Source organism: Bombina bombina, chromosome 5 (genome assembly GCF_027579735.1).
Source record: "Bombina bombina isolate aBomBom1 chromosome 5, aBomBom1.pri, whole genome shotgun sequence".
Taxonomy (NCBI): domain Eukaryota; kingdom Metazoa; phylum Chordata; class Amphibia; order Anura; family Bombinatoridae; genus Bombina; species Bombina bombina.
In genome coordinates this window covers 493063588-493079423 of record NC_069503.1, presented here as the reverse complement: position 1 = coordinate 493079423, position 15836 = coordinate 493063588, and positions in this window count along the sequence as shown.

The following is a 15836-nucleotide window of genomic DNA, read 5'->3' as shown; positions in this document are numbered from 1 at the left end:
TTGACTTATCTCTCATGAGATTTCATAGTAAGCTTCCTTTACCTGATTGGTGAAATAATATGAGAGTGCACGAGGCTCATCCCCTAAGCTGTCCTAGGACAGACACACTAAAATGCTGCTTAGAAATCCTTTACAATGGGAGGTGGCTACTGAGGAACTTTTGAGGTAAAATATCTTTCTTTTTTACATAGAGATGTTCAGGAGATATTTTCTAGTCAGCTTTTTACAGCTATGCTGCATCACTTTCAAGTGTTTAAACATTTGGGTATTATGGCCCTTTAATTCCTATGAATGTAAGCTCCATTGTTTTCATTAGAGGTGAGCTTGCAAACCACCATGTATTCCTGGTTAAGCCCCTTTTCTAAGATATTTCCATGAGGTCTGCCCGTATGTGGGTTATTGTGATAATTCTTGCCATGCTGATAAATTTTAGATTGTGTCTCAAGAGTACAAAGTAAATTTAAATGTAATTCAATTTTAAGTTTTAACATTACATTTGCTATCTAAATCATCAATGTTTAATTTTGACCTTCATATCCCTTTAAGCTGGGTTAGCACCGATTCTGTTTTCTTGTTAAGTATCTTACATTAATATTCCCACTTGTAGCCTCACTATTATTTTAAACAATGATTTTAAAGGAAATCCAGATCTTAAACAATCACTGAAAATCCTCAGGTGATTGAAAATATTTGCATAAAAGTGTTGTGCTGTGATTGGAATACTATTTTAATGATTACAAAAATAGGCATGTAGTTCATTTTTATTTCAGGCCAAAATATGCAAATATTGTATTATATATTATAATAGAATCCTTTTTTATATCATTTTTTTTTTCTTTATGAACATATTGGCTTTCCCACACTTTAACAACTGTTAATTGAGAGAAATCTCAGTGAACAGACTTATGTGATTCCCATAGTTATCCAAGTACAGAGTAATAATTGCAACTATTTAAACTACTCAAATAACTTAAATATTGGTAGAAAGATAGTTAAACATGCAAAAACTATAACAATGTGACTTTTAAAGGGTTTTCAAGAGAATTTTATAGGATTTTTAATCAAAAATTAAGCTGCCAACCCCAAGCAACAATAAAATACGATAGACAACGCATTTAATATTGGTGTTCGTATAAACTTGCTTGTTAAGCTAATATCTTGAAGAAAAAAAACTTTGATTTTTTTATGTAATGAGGTTCAAAGAGATTTGTGGCCACCTCACCACTCTCGCGCAGTGATGTGATCTGATTTTGAAACCAGTGGAACCCTTGTTTCTCACAACCATTAGCTTCCAGTAGCATAGCCCACTTACACTGTCAAGAAACTGGCATCTGAAAATTGTAAAAAAATAAATAGATAAACTAAAAAAAAAATATCCCATATAAAATAGTCCACTCTAATATATGCATAAAACAACTAGAAAAACAGTTCAAGAAAATGACATTAAAGCAATATTGCAAAGTTGTTTTACTACACTTAACTAAAGTTTTACATTAAAATGGCACCTTGTTTACTGTTCCTTTAACTTCTTGCAACATAATATATGTTCTACTTTTGAGGATTCTAGTATCACAAAAAAAACACAATTTATATTACAGCCCATCCTAACATTTGCATAAAAAAAGCTTTTAAAAATAAATAAAATAAAAATAAACATGAGACAACCTGTATTAGAGCATTTATTTTATATATTAGATCATAATTATCAACAAAAAGAAATCCAGGTCAAATTTCTTTTTAGAAAAAAAAAAAAAAAAAAGAGACTAAAATTCAGAATTTTGTCCAAAAACTCATTTAAATCCAAACCAATGTATATATAATGACTGTATTCTTTTTTTGCAAGTTTGAGCAGATTTATTTTATTTGAGAAAAGACATGAACATATCAATCTTAATCAAAAGCATACAATTTGCATTATTTTTGGCATATATACTTAACAGGAAGTTCTTAAACTTTCTGCTGCAGACTCATTCTGTATATTTTTACTTGGCAAAGCCAAACCATGAGTCGTGAGACATTTTAATGGAAAGCCATTATTGCAATGAGTGAATCAAGAAAATAAACACAAATTTAAACATATGTCCAATAGAAAGAAATATATGAATAGTCAAAACTTAAATGGTTTATTTGTAAAATATGACTCAAACTGTTATAGATTTAAAAAGGAAGGATATTAAAAATACACAGGACTGCTATTAAATGTATAAAGCAGAGCATATGCAATCTAAAAAATACTCTTGTGTATGTGTAAAATAACTAAGCATTGTACTTAAAGGGACATGCCACCCACATTTTTTCTTTTATGATTTAGAAAGAGAATGCAATGTTAAACATCTTTCTAATTTACTTATATTATCTAATATGTTTTATTCTCTTGATATTCTTCGATGAAAAGCATATCTAGATATGCTCACTAGCTGCTGATTGGTTGCTGCACATAGAAGCATCATGTGATTGGCTCACCATGTGCATTGCTTTTTCTTCAAATAAGGATATTTAAAAAAATGAAGCAAAATAAATTATGGAAGTAAATTGTAATGTTTTTTAAATTTCTATTCTCTAGCTGAATCATGAAAGAAAGATTTTGGGTTTAGTGGCCCTTTAAGAGATCTTGACAGATTGCTTATAAACATAATGCAATAAACTGTAAATTTATACTACTTATGATTTTGTTTCTTTTTTAAATGATGCATGAAAATAAATATACAAGAGTTTTAAGGTTTTTATTATTATATTTGTTGACATTTATAAGTGTTTACTAAAACAAAATAAAAAAAGCTGACAAAACAGAAAACAGGAAGAAACTCTGGAGTATTTTGTGGCATTGTAATGTTGTGAAGCTGAGCTGTCAAGTGATGATTATATGATGAATTTTTAATAACATACATTATTTTTATTTTTTTTACAGTAGGGAACAAGGTTATTGTTGTTATTATTATCATCATTATTAATAATAATAATTTAGCTTCCCACCTGGCCTACAATAAATATTAAAATATTGCAGTTATTCTTTAAACAAAATTGCAGTTTTATTCTATTTATCTATGTCCTATTAATGCCACTAAACAAAATACAATTTTCAGGTGTCTCCAAAATGAAGAAAGGTATTAAACAAGTAGTAATTTTATAAAACATATTTCATTTGCAATATACTTGGGAGTAAAATTATTTTATAGGATAAATGTTACTATTAAAATAAATGAATGCAATACATACATGCATATGGATGCAGACAAACAATAACATACTATCACAGTGGAGTGTCAATGTTTGGATCCAAAACAATCAGATGCCCTTTAATGAGTAATCAGTCTCTCAATTTGGACAGCTGAAAGAAAATAAGTTTTTGCACATGTTTGTGTCTTGTCCTTTTGAAATTCTCTTAATTCATCTAATATAGTTTCAGCAGAAACTTTCCTTAAATTGGTTTCCCCTAGATTTATCAAGGGTTTGAAGAATTCTCCGTAAGATTCTCCTCTAAATCTTCTGCATCTCGCCCTCGGAGAAAAGCATCAGTGCGCTCAAATCTATAAAAAAAATAGGCTGTATTAAATTGTGGTTTTCAGAAGTTCATCTTATTTATTATGTAAAAGCTCTCTGATTTTAGTTCAGCTTTTGCGCCTTATATATATATATATATATATATCAATAAATTAACATTACAATTGCTATTTGCATGGGGCAAGTTGTAATGTATTTATATTTTATATATTTTATATTTCATATATGTGTAATAAATGAGAAATTTTAAATGTATAACAACACATTTGTGTATTTAACCTAGTTAAAAAAGACAATGTCAGAAGTGCCTATACTTCCATAGAGCATGTAATATTATTAAATTTATATTGTTGTCTTGGTGTAAAAAAGCATACTGAACATGCTCAAGAAAAAAGCTAGTGAGTGATTATTGGTTACACACATTTGCTGCTTGTCACTGACTCATCAGAAGTGTCCAGCTAGCTCCCAGTAGTGCATAGCTGCTCTACAGATAACCTTAACTTTGTGCAGGAATTAAATAGACAGGGGTACATTAATGGGCCAAATTTGCACCTTATTTGTAACATATATTTTATATTACTCCTGTATGTAATAAATGTGATGTGAATTTAAAAATGTGTAACACATTTGTGTAAGATAAAAAAAGACAATTTCAAACATATATATATTAAAGTTTTCTTATTTAAATACAACCATATGCAACTTCTTGACTTGCAACTGATACACCAGCTGCTAGCATTAAAAAAACATGATAAAGCTGCACAACCACGACAGAAAGTTAACTGATTGCAATGCTGTTCTTCACAGAACTTATGGAGAAATGTTGTGAGCGCATTTGTGAGAGCATTTTGCGTTCTTGCGAGGTGTATGTAAATGATAAATTTGTGACTGGTCATACTACACTTTGTAGTCTTAAAAATGTGCCAGCGACAGCTAGAATTAACCTTTTTTTGGCGCACTGGTGCGCCTTGGTGAACGCAGTTTTGTTAGAAGAATTCTGGAGTCAATTTGCCCTTATTTTAGGTGCATTTTCACATGATAGTGAAATAAGTGGATTTGCTCTCAGGAGAAAATTAAGGAGAAAAAAGAGGAGAACTTCAATGATAAATCTAGCCCAATATGTTTTCAAATACTTCTTATACCAACTGCAGAGTTTAAAATGTATGTGAAATTGTTTATTTTTGTTTATGTTGGTATATGATGTAGCTGTTTCTGCAAATTGAAACCACAACCCAATACAATGGGTTGAGCTTGTTGGGAAAACAGACTTCTATTTGTCTAATATACACAAAGTCTTCCCTATCTTATTTATTATTGTTTACTCAAAGCCCAATACTTAGAAAAAACAATGGAAAACTAATATTTTAGTACATTTCTATCACAGCCCCACTAGGACCATTATTTAATATAAAGCTTCTTGTTTACATAGGTTTTTGTAACCAGTGCGTAAGTACAGAAGTTTTCAGGATAGGTGGGGATATTACATGCAAAATTAGCTATTTCAAATGAGAAAATAAAGGTAAATATATTTGTAAACAATTTAATACACTCTAGTAGGTAAAATTAATAATTTGGAACACATTAAGGTGGAGCACTAAATTATCACACCTGCAAATGGGAATATTTGCCCGTTTGTGGGCGGGCAATAATTAAACAGCCATTACAAGTGTCTGGTTATTGCTATCGCGACCTCGAAGTACCAATTAGCGCTCCAAAAATTAACCAGAGATCCGATCTCTGATTAATTTTCTAAAAATGCCAAAAATGGCCACAAAATAGAGGGCACTACAGTTTTTAAATAAAAAACAACTGCACTAGGCAATTTTTGGGGTCTAAAGTTCATAAATTTGTTTAAAACTGCACACTGATGACGTGTCTTGCTAAAGGTTGTATAGTGCATTTTCTTAAGGGAAGGAGATGCATACTTTATAAATGTGCACAATAAAATTAGTATTTTAAAAATCTTACAAAACGAATAATTGAACCATTCACACAAAAAAATGCAGGATAACAGTGTGTTGTTAAGGTGCATCAAAATCTGTAACTAAATTGTTCACCAAAAATCATATTTGATAAGAAACTTAAAAATATGTAGGTAAATTACACATAAATAAATCATATTAACTATGCACTACATAAACCGTAATTTAAGTACACTGGATGTGCAAATAAACCCCAAGAAATTTGTACTTAAAAGTACAAAATACCAAGCGTAGTTTTTTTATTAAAATAGGCTGAACATGGGCGTTGCATGGGCGTATATGACATTTTCTCTCAAATGCCAGCGTAATTCTATAAACGTTTTCACACTACAGTTCTAACTACTTTTTTTTGCCAATTAAAAAGAGGCTAGTTTTCACCAAAATACTCAAAACTATTTATTGTGAAAGGAAAACTTATACATACAAGAATTATAGTAAATTTAAGGTACAGTGCACAGAAAACAGCAAATTTTGATTAGTATTAAAGGGACACTGAACCCAAAATTTTTCTTTCGTGATTCAGAGAGAACATGGAATTTTTTTATTAAACTTTTATTTGTAATCCAAGAAAAGGTCATAAAAAACAAAAAATAAAAACAATATAAACAGCTTTGAACATATAAGATCATCCGTAAATTATACACAAGTTCATTCTTATAATACTGTATTTAGCTATGCATACAGATATATTTTAGCTAGATATTGATATATCACATTCAGCTTACTTATTAACATTTCTTGGAGTTTTTTAGTTTTTCACCCCCCTCCTCCTGAACCCTCCCCCAACCCATACCCCTCCCGTGCGGAGAGGCAGCTCATCAAGGAAAGAAGAAAAAAAAAAAAAAAAAAAAAAAAAAAAAAAAAAAAAAAAAAAAAAAATCCTAAATGAAAAGGGGGGGGGGAAAGAGTAAGAAATCAGCTTAGATACTAGCTCTCTTTTAATTTTTACCAGTTTCCTAATAAAACAATTTCTGTGTTCCTAAAAGGAAAGATTATATGGTTCATTTCAGATTCGGGAAAAATTCTCAAAAAAACCGCCCATTTATCAAAAAATCTTTTAATGTCTTGCTCATTATTTATGTCTGCATTTCTTTGATCTAAAATACATTGCTTTTTCATGCAGTTTTTTATCTCGGAGATACTTGGGATTGTGCAGCTTTTCCACTTTTTGCAAATTAAATATCTAGTAGCAAGAATGCCAGAGATTACCACTTTCTCATCGCTCTGCCTACCAGATTCTTTAAGACAAAATATTATCTGATACAATGTGAGTGAAAGATTAGCTATTTTGAGTACCTTCTTGAACCAGTATTCGACCCTGGCCCATAGGTTTTTAATCTTTGGACAGTGCCAAAACATGTGGATTAGGTCAGCTGCCTGAAGTGAACATTTTGGACATTTGCAAAATCCCATGTTGGCACACTTGAACCCTCTCTTTGGGGTAAAGTATGCCCCATGCAGGAGTTTGACGTGCGCCTCTCTCCAGGTTGCAGATAGTGTTACTTGCGAGATTTTCTTAATTGATAATTGAATAGTGTTTATTTCAATATTGTTTTGTGGAATTAATTCATTCCAATAAGCGACCAAGTTTGCCCGTATCGAGGCTCCTTTATTTATGCTCAGGAGATGATAACACGGTGCAATTGACACATGACCATTTCTTGTCAGAGCTAGCCAGTTCTCCAATGTGCCCAGTCCCCATTCCCAGCCCACTTTTTTAACCAAGTCTTGGACAAAATGCCTTAATTGCAAATATGCAAAAAAGTCCTTATTAGACAGATCAAAATCTATTTTTAAGTTCTGGAATGATTTAATACATTTCCTTTCTTTATCTATAATTTGAAGTACCTTTGTTAGTCCAGCCGTGTGCCATTTTCTAAAAACTTCCGAGTCTAAGCCTGCTTGAAAAGTAGGGTTGCCTATTATGGGTAAGATACAGGAAGCTCTATTATTAATTGATAAGGAAGACGTTATCTTATACCAAGCTTTGAGTGGATTGAAAATAGTTTTAAGTTTTTTAATTTCTGCTGGAATTTCTTTAGGTTCTAAATGTATTAATGCTGCTAAAGAGTATGGATGACATACACTAGACTCAAGATCATTGTTCAGTACATAATTATTAACCGAGATCCAATCCATTACATTTCGTGCTAAGAAGGAAAGGTTATAGAACCTTATGTCAGGTAAAGCAAGACCTCCACTTTCTCTTGGTAGCGAAAGCTTCATAAGAGAGATCTTTGACCTTTTGTTTTGCCAAAGGAACTGAATAAGAGAGGTGTTAATCGATCGGATATCCTTTCCTAAGAGAATTATTGGTGTATTTTGAAGGATGTACAGTAGTTTTGGAAGGAGAACCATTTTAAAGAGGGCTATCCTGCCAGAAAGTGATAATGGGAGTTTTTGCCAAGTCAAAAGTTTTTCCTTAATTGTTTTTATTACCGGGGGAATATTCAAAGCATATAGATCCGATATTTTTATCGGGATATGGATCCCTAGATATTTAAAGGAATCTGTTACTTGATGAAAAGGAGTATTCAGGATGGAGGTATTATTTTTCCTGAGCCAGTATATCTCTGACTTAGCCATGTTGACTTTATAGCCAGAGAATGAGCCAAATTGCTCCAGTATCTGGAAAAGTTTCGGTAAATTCAATTTAGTGTTTGCCAAATAAAGCAGCAGGTCGTCTGCATATAGACCGATTTTTATTTCAGTGCTACGAATTTTTATACCTTCTAAAAGATGGCGAATTTTGATTGCCAGAGGCTCTATGGAAATATTAAATAAAAGCGGGGAGAGAGGGCAGCCCTGCCTTGTTCCTCTACCCAAAGAGATAGAAGGGGAGATGGTATTATTTACTATTAATTTTGTAGATGGCTGATTATAGAGATTTCCAACGAATTCAAGAAAATTCCCCCTAATACCAAATTGTCTTAATGATGTTTTAATATGTTCATAATATACGGAGTCAAAGGCTTTTTCAGCATCGATGGAGATAATGGCAAGATCAGGTAGGCCCTCCCCCCCGCTGTATTGGTGAGAAGTAGCCTCGAAATATTCTACCACAAGCAATGCTTCTCTTATTTTCGCAGCTGAATTACGGTTATTTAAAAAGCCTGCTTGATCAGTGTGTATGATTTCTGAAAGGATCCCTTGGAGTCTATGTGCTAAAATCGCAGTGAGAATTTTATAGTCGGAATTTAGGAGAGCAATTGGTCTATAAGATTCTTTGCAGGACGGGTCCTTTCCACCTTTTAAAATCAAGGTTGTATATGAGCTAGAAAATGAAGAAGGAATCAAGTTACCATTTGCAAAAAAACTATTGAAAAGATTGCAGAGGTGTGGGGTAGCTTCACTAGACAAGATCTTGTAAAACTCACTAGGGAGACCATCTGGGCCTGCTGCCTTATTTAGTGAAAGCACAGATATTGTTTTTTCTATTTCCTCTATGGAGATGGGGGCATTTAAATTATTAGACATTTCAAGTGTAATTGTGGGGTGTTTGAGGTCCCTCCAGAAATCTGAAGATTTCTGTGAGTCACTTGTTTTATATGAATACAGCTCTTGATAGTACTCAAAAAATATGTTTAGAATGTCATCCGAGTTTGAAATTTGTAACCCTTTATCTTGCACACTATCTATTACAGGTTGTTTTTTCTCATTTTTAATTAATTTGGCTAACATCTTACCCGACTTATTCCCAAATCTATATAGCTTGGCTTCCATTCTTAATTCTCTTTGTGTTTCTTGTGACAATATAAAAGTATCCCTTTCATTTTTTGCTTTAACATATCTCGTCCAGTTTAATGGAGTTTTATCAAGAAGATATTGGTTATAAGCATTAGTCAGACATTGGCATGATTCTCTTTCTCTGCGTCTAATTTTCTTTTGTAAGGCAATACTATATGACAATATTTCCCCTCTCATTACTGCCTTCGCAGTATCCCAAAACAGTTCAGGCTGACTCAGAAATTCCTTGTTAAAATGTACATACTCCTTGTACTTATTTACGAGCCAATTCTTAAATTTTATCTCTGCCATTAAATAATAAGGAAAAAAGAAGCGCGATAGAGCAGGGCGTGGGCGAGAGAACTGGAACTCCAAAACAATTGGTGCATGATCTGAGAGGAGAATTGACAGAATGTCTGATCTTACCCCATTCATTAACATACGTTCATCAATTAAAAACAAATCAATTCTAGAAAGAGTCTTATGCGCCTTCGAAAGGCAAGTAAAGCTCTGGCTAGAGGGATTTTGATGTCTCCAAACATCTCGCAAAGATAAATTTTGCATAATTTTTTTAAGTAGCTTAGATTCTAAATTATCCTTTTTTTGTTTCAGTTGTTTAACATCTCGCCTTAATCTGTCAATTGGGCTTTGTGGTGCCATGTTGAAATCTCCACCCATAATCAGGCACCCTTCCGTGTAAGCTAAAAGCCTAGATTGAAGAGTGGTCCAATAATTTGGGTCGAGTATATTAGGGCCATATGTATTGCACAGTGTATACATCCTCCGAGAGATCTTTATTTTCAGCATAACATATCTCCCCCCTGGGTCAGCCTCAAAATGTATTACTTCTGAATCAATTTTTTTCCCAATTAATACTGCTACTCCCCTCTTCCTCTTAACACTAGGTGCAAAATATATTTCCTTCACCCAGGCTGACCTAAGCTTCAAAGATTCTTCCGCAGATAAATGAGTTTCTTGAATGAAACCTATGTCAGTCCGGATTTTCCGAAGCTGAGTAAGAATTGCCTTCCTCTTAATTGGGGTAGATATACCACCCACATTCCATGACACAATTTTGCATTTATCACTGCCTGTACTCATTTATGTTTCCGAGAATAAGGGGCAGAGGGAAGAACAATAAATAATAATAATAATAAAAAAATAAAAAATAAAAAAAAAAAAAAAAAAAAAAAAAAAAAAAAAAAATTAAAAAAAAAAAAGGGGGGGAAGGGGGTCCTTAGTTTTAAAAGGCAAAAATAAGAGATTCCTCTTCATTTCCTTTGATACAAAATGAGTATATGCCCTCTCCGCACCGGAGGGATCTAAGGACTGCGGCTCATATCTGAGCAGCCATCGCTCTCCCCTAACGTGGAGAGCAAAAAAAAAGAAGAATTTCAACATATTGTATTTTATCTGAGACCTTCATGTTTTAAACCTAATATCATCTGACCGGGGAATTCAGTGTTTTGTAGAAGCTTTCAGCTAAATGAGCCTCCTCAAAAAAATGAAAAACTTCATTAACTTTAACCTTCAGTTTATATGGAAATATTATAGTTGCCTGGAATCCTTTCTGTATAAACCTAGTGCAGATGGGAGCGAGCTCCCTTCTTTTTGCAGCGGTGTCAGCAGAAAAGTCCTGAAACAAGAGGATTGTGATACCTCCGACTTTAACTGACTGTTGTTTACGATAGTGCTGAAGTAAGGTAAGTTTGTCTTGGAAATTTAGCAATTTAGCTATAATAGGTCTAGGTTTAGTTCTGGCTTTGTTCCCTACATGGAATGAGCCTAATCTGTGCGCTCTCTCCACTGGAATAGGATATGAAGTGGGTGGCAATTTTAGAATTTTAGGCAAAGTTTCTGATACAAAGTCAACAAGATTGTCATATTGCTGTTCTTCTGGGAGTCCTATGATTCTTATATTGTTTCTCCTAGAGCGATTCTCTAGATCTTCTAGCCTATTCTGTATTTTTTGTAAGTTGGTATTCACAGATTCTAAATTGGAACTATGCGTTATTGTTAGATCTTCCAGGTCCGAGACTCTTTGCTCGGCTTCCTGCAGTCTATTGGAAAATTGGCGAACTTCCTGTGTTAAAGAAAGGAAGTCTTGTTTAATTTCAGCTCTTAGAGCTTCAAACTTGGGAGAGAGTGCTTCAGATATATTAGCAACAAGGTTTTGCATATTAATAGGTTCTTGCGCCACTAGTGGAACTGACTGCGTGTCCATGTTTGTCTCTTGATTACCTTTCATTTTCCTATCTCTCTGCCTCGCTGCCATGGCCGGAGAAGGGGTTCTAGGTGAAACGTGGAAAAATTTATCCATGTGCCAATAATAGAGAATTGTGAAGAAGGGGAAAAAAAAAAAGGAAAAAGAAAAAAGAAATTAAGCCAAAAATTCGTGAAAGTTAGTGAAAAACCAGAGGTGTTTGTGGGTTTAAGTTGAGAGCTAGAGACGCTACCAAGCTGACATGTGAGGATAGGTGTGTGAAAGTGACGACCAAGTGTGGGGAGGGAGAGAGAGAGAGGAAGAGAAAAAAAAAAAAAAAAAAAAAAGGGGGAGAAAAGGGGGGAGGGGAGGGGGAAAGTGAACAAGCTAGTGATACTTAGTTAATTGTGCAGTGAGGTCCGGCCACGGATGCGAGTACCAGAGAAAAGATATGTAAAAGACATATCATCAGATCCACCAGGTCTAATAGTAGTAGTAGGGTCACAGCAAGATATTGCCAATAGGGCCAGTAAAAGTAATCTAGTTACTCTACTTTAAATAAAGCTCTAGTGCTGTCTAGAGATAGCGAGGGATATACCCTTGTTCACGGGGTAATCTCTAGAAAGAAAGGCTAATGCAAACATGTCCCAGAAATTATTTCAGCTTTTTTAACTGTTTAAGTCATAGTCTTATAAACTGTTTCTCTGCCTTTATATGTCTTCCTCCTAAACCCCTTTTTATCTTGCTACACCCACTATCTAAATCAAAACAGTTTTGCCAAAACTTAACACAGATATTAATTCTTATAAAGCATAAACAGATGATCAGCCAATATCTTTAAATCAATCAACAGCCCAGAACACATCGTTTCAGTTCAACATCCAGGACATATATAGAACAGCAATTTCTACTTGGAAAATTAAATTCTGAGATGTAGATATATAGATACAGTACAAAACTTAGGATTCAATACCAGAAAAATGGATAGATTGGGTAAATTGAGAAAATATCAGCAACCTTATTTATAGAACAAGCTAATAATTCATGAGTTTAAATAGGTCAAATTAGTTGTTAGTTGTTAAGGATAAGAACATACAGGAGCAGCCCACAGCATATAATTAACAGAATAGGGAGTTTTCTTAGCCTGTCTTTCCTACACAGGCACTAATACAGAATGTCTGTTAGGCTGTTAAATTAGGTAGGACCAGGAGGCTCTAAAAAGACCTAAAGGACAGCTATACATATAAATTCACAGTAAATTAGTTTTTAAAATATATAGCATAGCTGTAAGGGTAAGGAGCCCCTTTATCCCTCTCCCTCTCCTCTTTTCCCCTCTCCTCCAAAAAAAGGATCTCAAACCCTATAATCAGGAACCGTTTATATATAAGTCCTGGACTCAATTGAAAAAAAAGGGTTGGTTATTATACTCTTTATAGAAATCTCTGCTGGGCTATGCTACCAACGTAGGCCAATATTATAAAAACTGTTCTTACTGCTTTTATAAACCTTGAGATTTAAATAAAACTAATGCTTGCAGAAAGTGTGTTCATGCCATAATCTGAGTGTTAAGACACAGTGATATATGTTGAAAAAAAAGAAAGGAGCAGGAACCTCAGAAAAAAAAAATTAGAGGAGAGAAAAAAAGAGAAAGAAGGAAGAAAAAAAAGAAAAAAGAAAAAGTAAAAAAGAACAAAAAGGCTACAATCAAGAATCAATAATTAACTGCATCTATATGTTGAATTACTACACATTTTAGCCATGTGAAAAATGTTTGCTTTTTGTAACTTCGCAAAAGACAACTATTTTCTTATCCTCTCTTGAATAGTCTTAAATCAGTCCATATTTTCTGTATGGCCTTGATATCTTAGGAAAGTAAAAAAATGTATCCTTTTAACAGTCTCAGTCAGTGACCGCACTTGATCCCAGTAAACTTTTAAAGAGTCTTATTTAGTATCCTTTCCTTTCAGGATATCCCTAGCTCTCTCCAGGTTACACAGCTTGTCCCCTCTGGAAGATTATATCAGATGATTCAGCCAGCAAGTAAGTCAGGTATATATTATCACCATAGAAAACTCACCCCCTATGTGCATGCCAGCCGTCCGCATCTCCGTTGTTAGGCACTGTCTCCAACAAAAGCTTGTCCCAGAGTGAAGTCAGCTCCTCCGCTTCCTGTTTGTCCTTCCAGGAGGTAATCAAAGCTAATTCCCCTCACGCAGCACCGGTGGGAGGGGAAAAAGCAGCACCGGACCAACACCGCAGCCAGCCAGACAGAAAGCTCCTACACCGGACCCAGCTCCCTCCCACGCAGCACCGGTGGGGGAGGGAGGGAGGGAGGAGAACCAAAAAAGGAGCCGGGGTACGACTCAGCAGCTGAGCCCACACAGGGCAGCGGGTAGGCTTAAGTTGAAATAAGAGAATTGCAGATTTTGTCCGGCGGGGTCAGCTGGCACACAGGGGGGAGAGAGATTGTTTAATCATACAGCCAAAATATCAGCAGGGGTAACAAGGGAGAGGCAAGGTAGTATGTTCCACTATAAGGTAAGAGAGCGTATGGCTACTACCAAGAAAGCAGGAAAAGTTGAGGGTCCAGGTAATTAAAAACTGACAACCATCAGTGGGATGACAGACCACTGGAGAAGGTTCCGGATCAGTTAATCCTTGACTATCCGAGACTGTTACCCCAAGACTTGGGGTAAGGCGCGAACAAACCACCGCCACTGTGTATGGGACTGGAGCTGAATCCTGAGCCACACCTGCGCAGCACCTGTGCAACACACCTGCTCAGCAGCACCTGTGCAGCACACCTGCTCAGCAGCACCTGTGTAGCTCCACCTCCACCGGAACCTCGAGAACATGGAATTTTAAGCAACTTTCTAATTTACTCCTATTATCAAAATTTCTTCATTCCCTTGGTATCTTTATTTGAAATGCAAGAATGTAAGTTTAGATGCCGACCCATTTTTGGTGAACCACCTGGGTTGTTCTTGCTGATTGGTGGATAAATTCATCCACCAATAAAAAAAGGCTGTCCAGAGTTCTGAACCAAACAAAAAGCCTAGATAACTTCTTTTTCAAATAAAGATAGCAAGAGAACGAAGAAAAAATTGATAATAGGAGTACATTAGAAAGTTGCTTAAAATTGCATGCTCTATCTGAATCCCGAAAGAAAAAAATTGGGTTCAGTGTCCCTTTAAGCGTAATACTCATGTTTCAAAACATGCCAGTTTCCCCCTCTGTACTTCACCCTCCATTGCAAACATTTACCTAATAGAGAGCTCTCATTACTTGTATGGGAGATATTTTGCCACTCGCAGGGGCAGCCCCTTTTTTTATATAAATCCCATGAGGGCTTCCCCTGCAAGTGTTGACATAGGAACCCACATCTTGACCGGCAAATTTTTTAGAGAGGTTCTCTCTCATTGGGTGATTGAAAAGGTGCATGCTGAAGATTTTTGCAAACATACTGGATTGTCAACTGTACAAATTCTAGTCTTTTTTATTGGGTAAAAGTCTGAAATCAGCTTAGGTGGTTTTCTAAGTTGTTTATTTATGTATTCAAACAACTTAGAAAACATAGTCATAGTCACTTGTTGGTCATGTCATTTACAAATGAACATGGAGGGATTCATGGCAAACTTTTAGTTTGAGAAACTGCAAATATTCTCATAAGGGTAGAAATATATCCAAGAGGATTTAGACAAATCCCATTCCAGGTAATTTTATCTCACAAACAACTTTCCCAAGTCCTAAAAAGACTCGATCTGTGGGAAATTTTGCAGAAATGGGGGTTCAATTAAATAAATGTGATAGCAAAATGTGTGATTACTAGGAGTATGCAGCACTTGGCTCTATTGATATGGTCAGAAATAGACAATCACCCAGTCTTACTCTGGTACCGTTGCCCTTACTGTTAGCTATTTGTTCCCCCTATAGTCTCTCATTTATTGATATAGCCGCCATTATTTGAATAATGCCTGCATTACCCTATATAGTATAGTCATATACCAGGGGAGCTACTATTACCTAACACTTTGTATCTTTGTGTAAACAGTGGATTATGCTATTGTGTGCTTTGTTTTTCACAATATTATATTGTTATTATGGTGATTATGCTTAGCTTACAGTCTATTGTACATTTGCTACTCACGTTTATGATCTTGTAGGTCTAACTACCCTAATATTGGGAGCTCCCCAATATTGGTATGCAATTAAAGCTCCCACTTTAATTGCATACCATACTCCTATTAGGATATTTGTAGATGACTTTGTTGCTTTGTTTTGCTATTGTGCTATTTGTTTAACATGTATGTCTTATATCTGATTATGCTGTTTGTCCTTTAGCATGTTACTGACATCCTGTACTCAGCGACGTATAACTAATGCTAATGCTTATGTTTATATGCAGCAGAGCTGTAATATTAGCT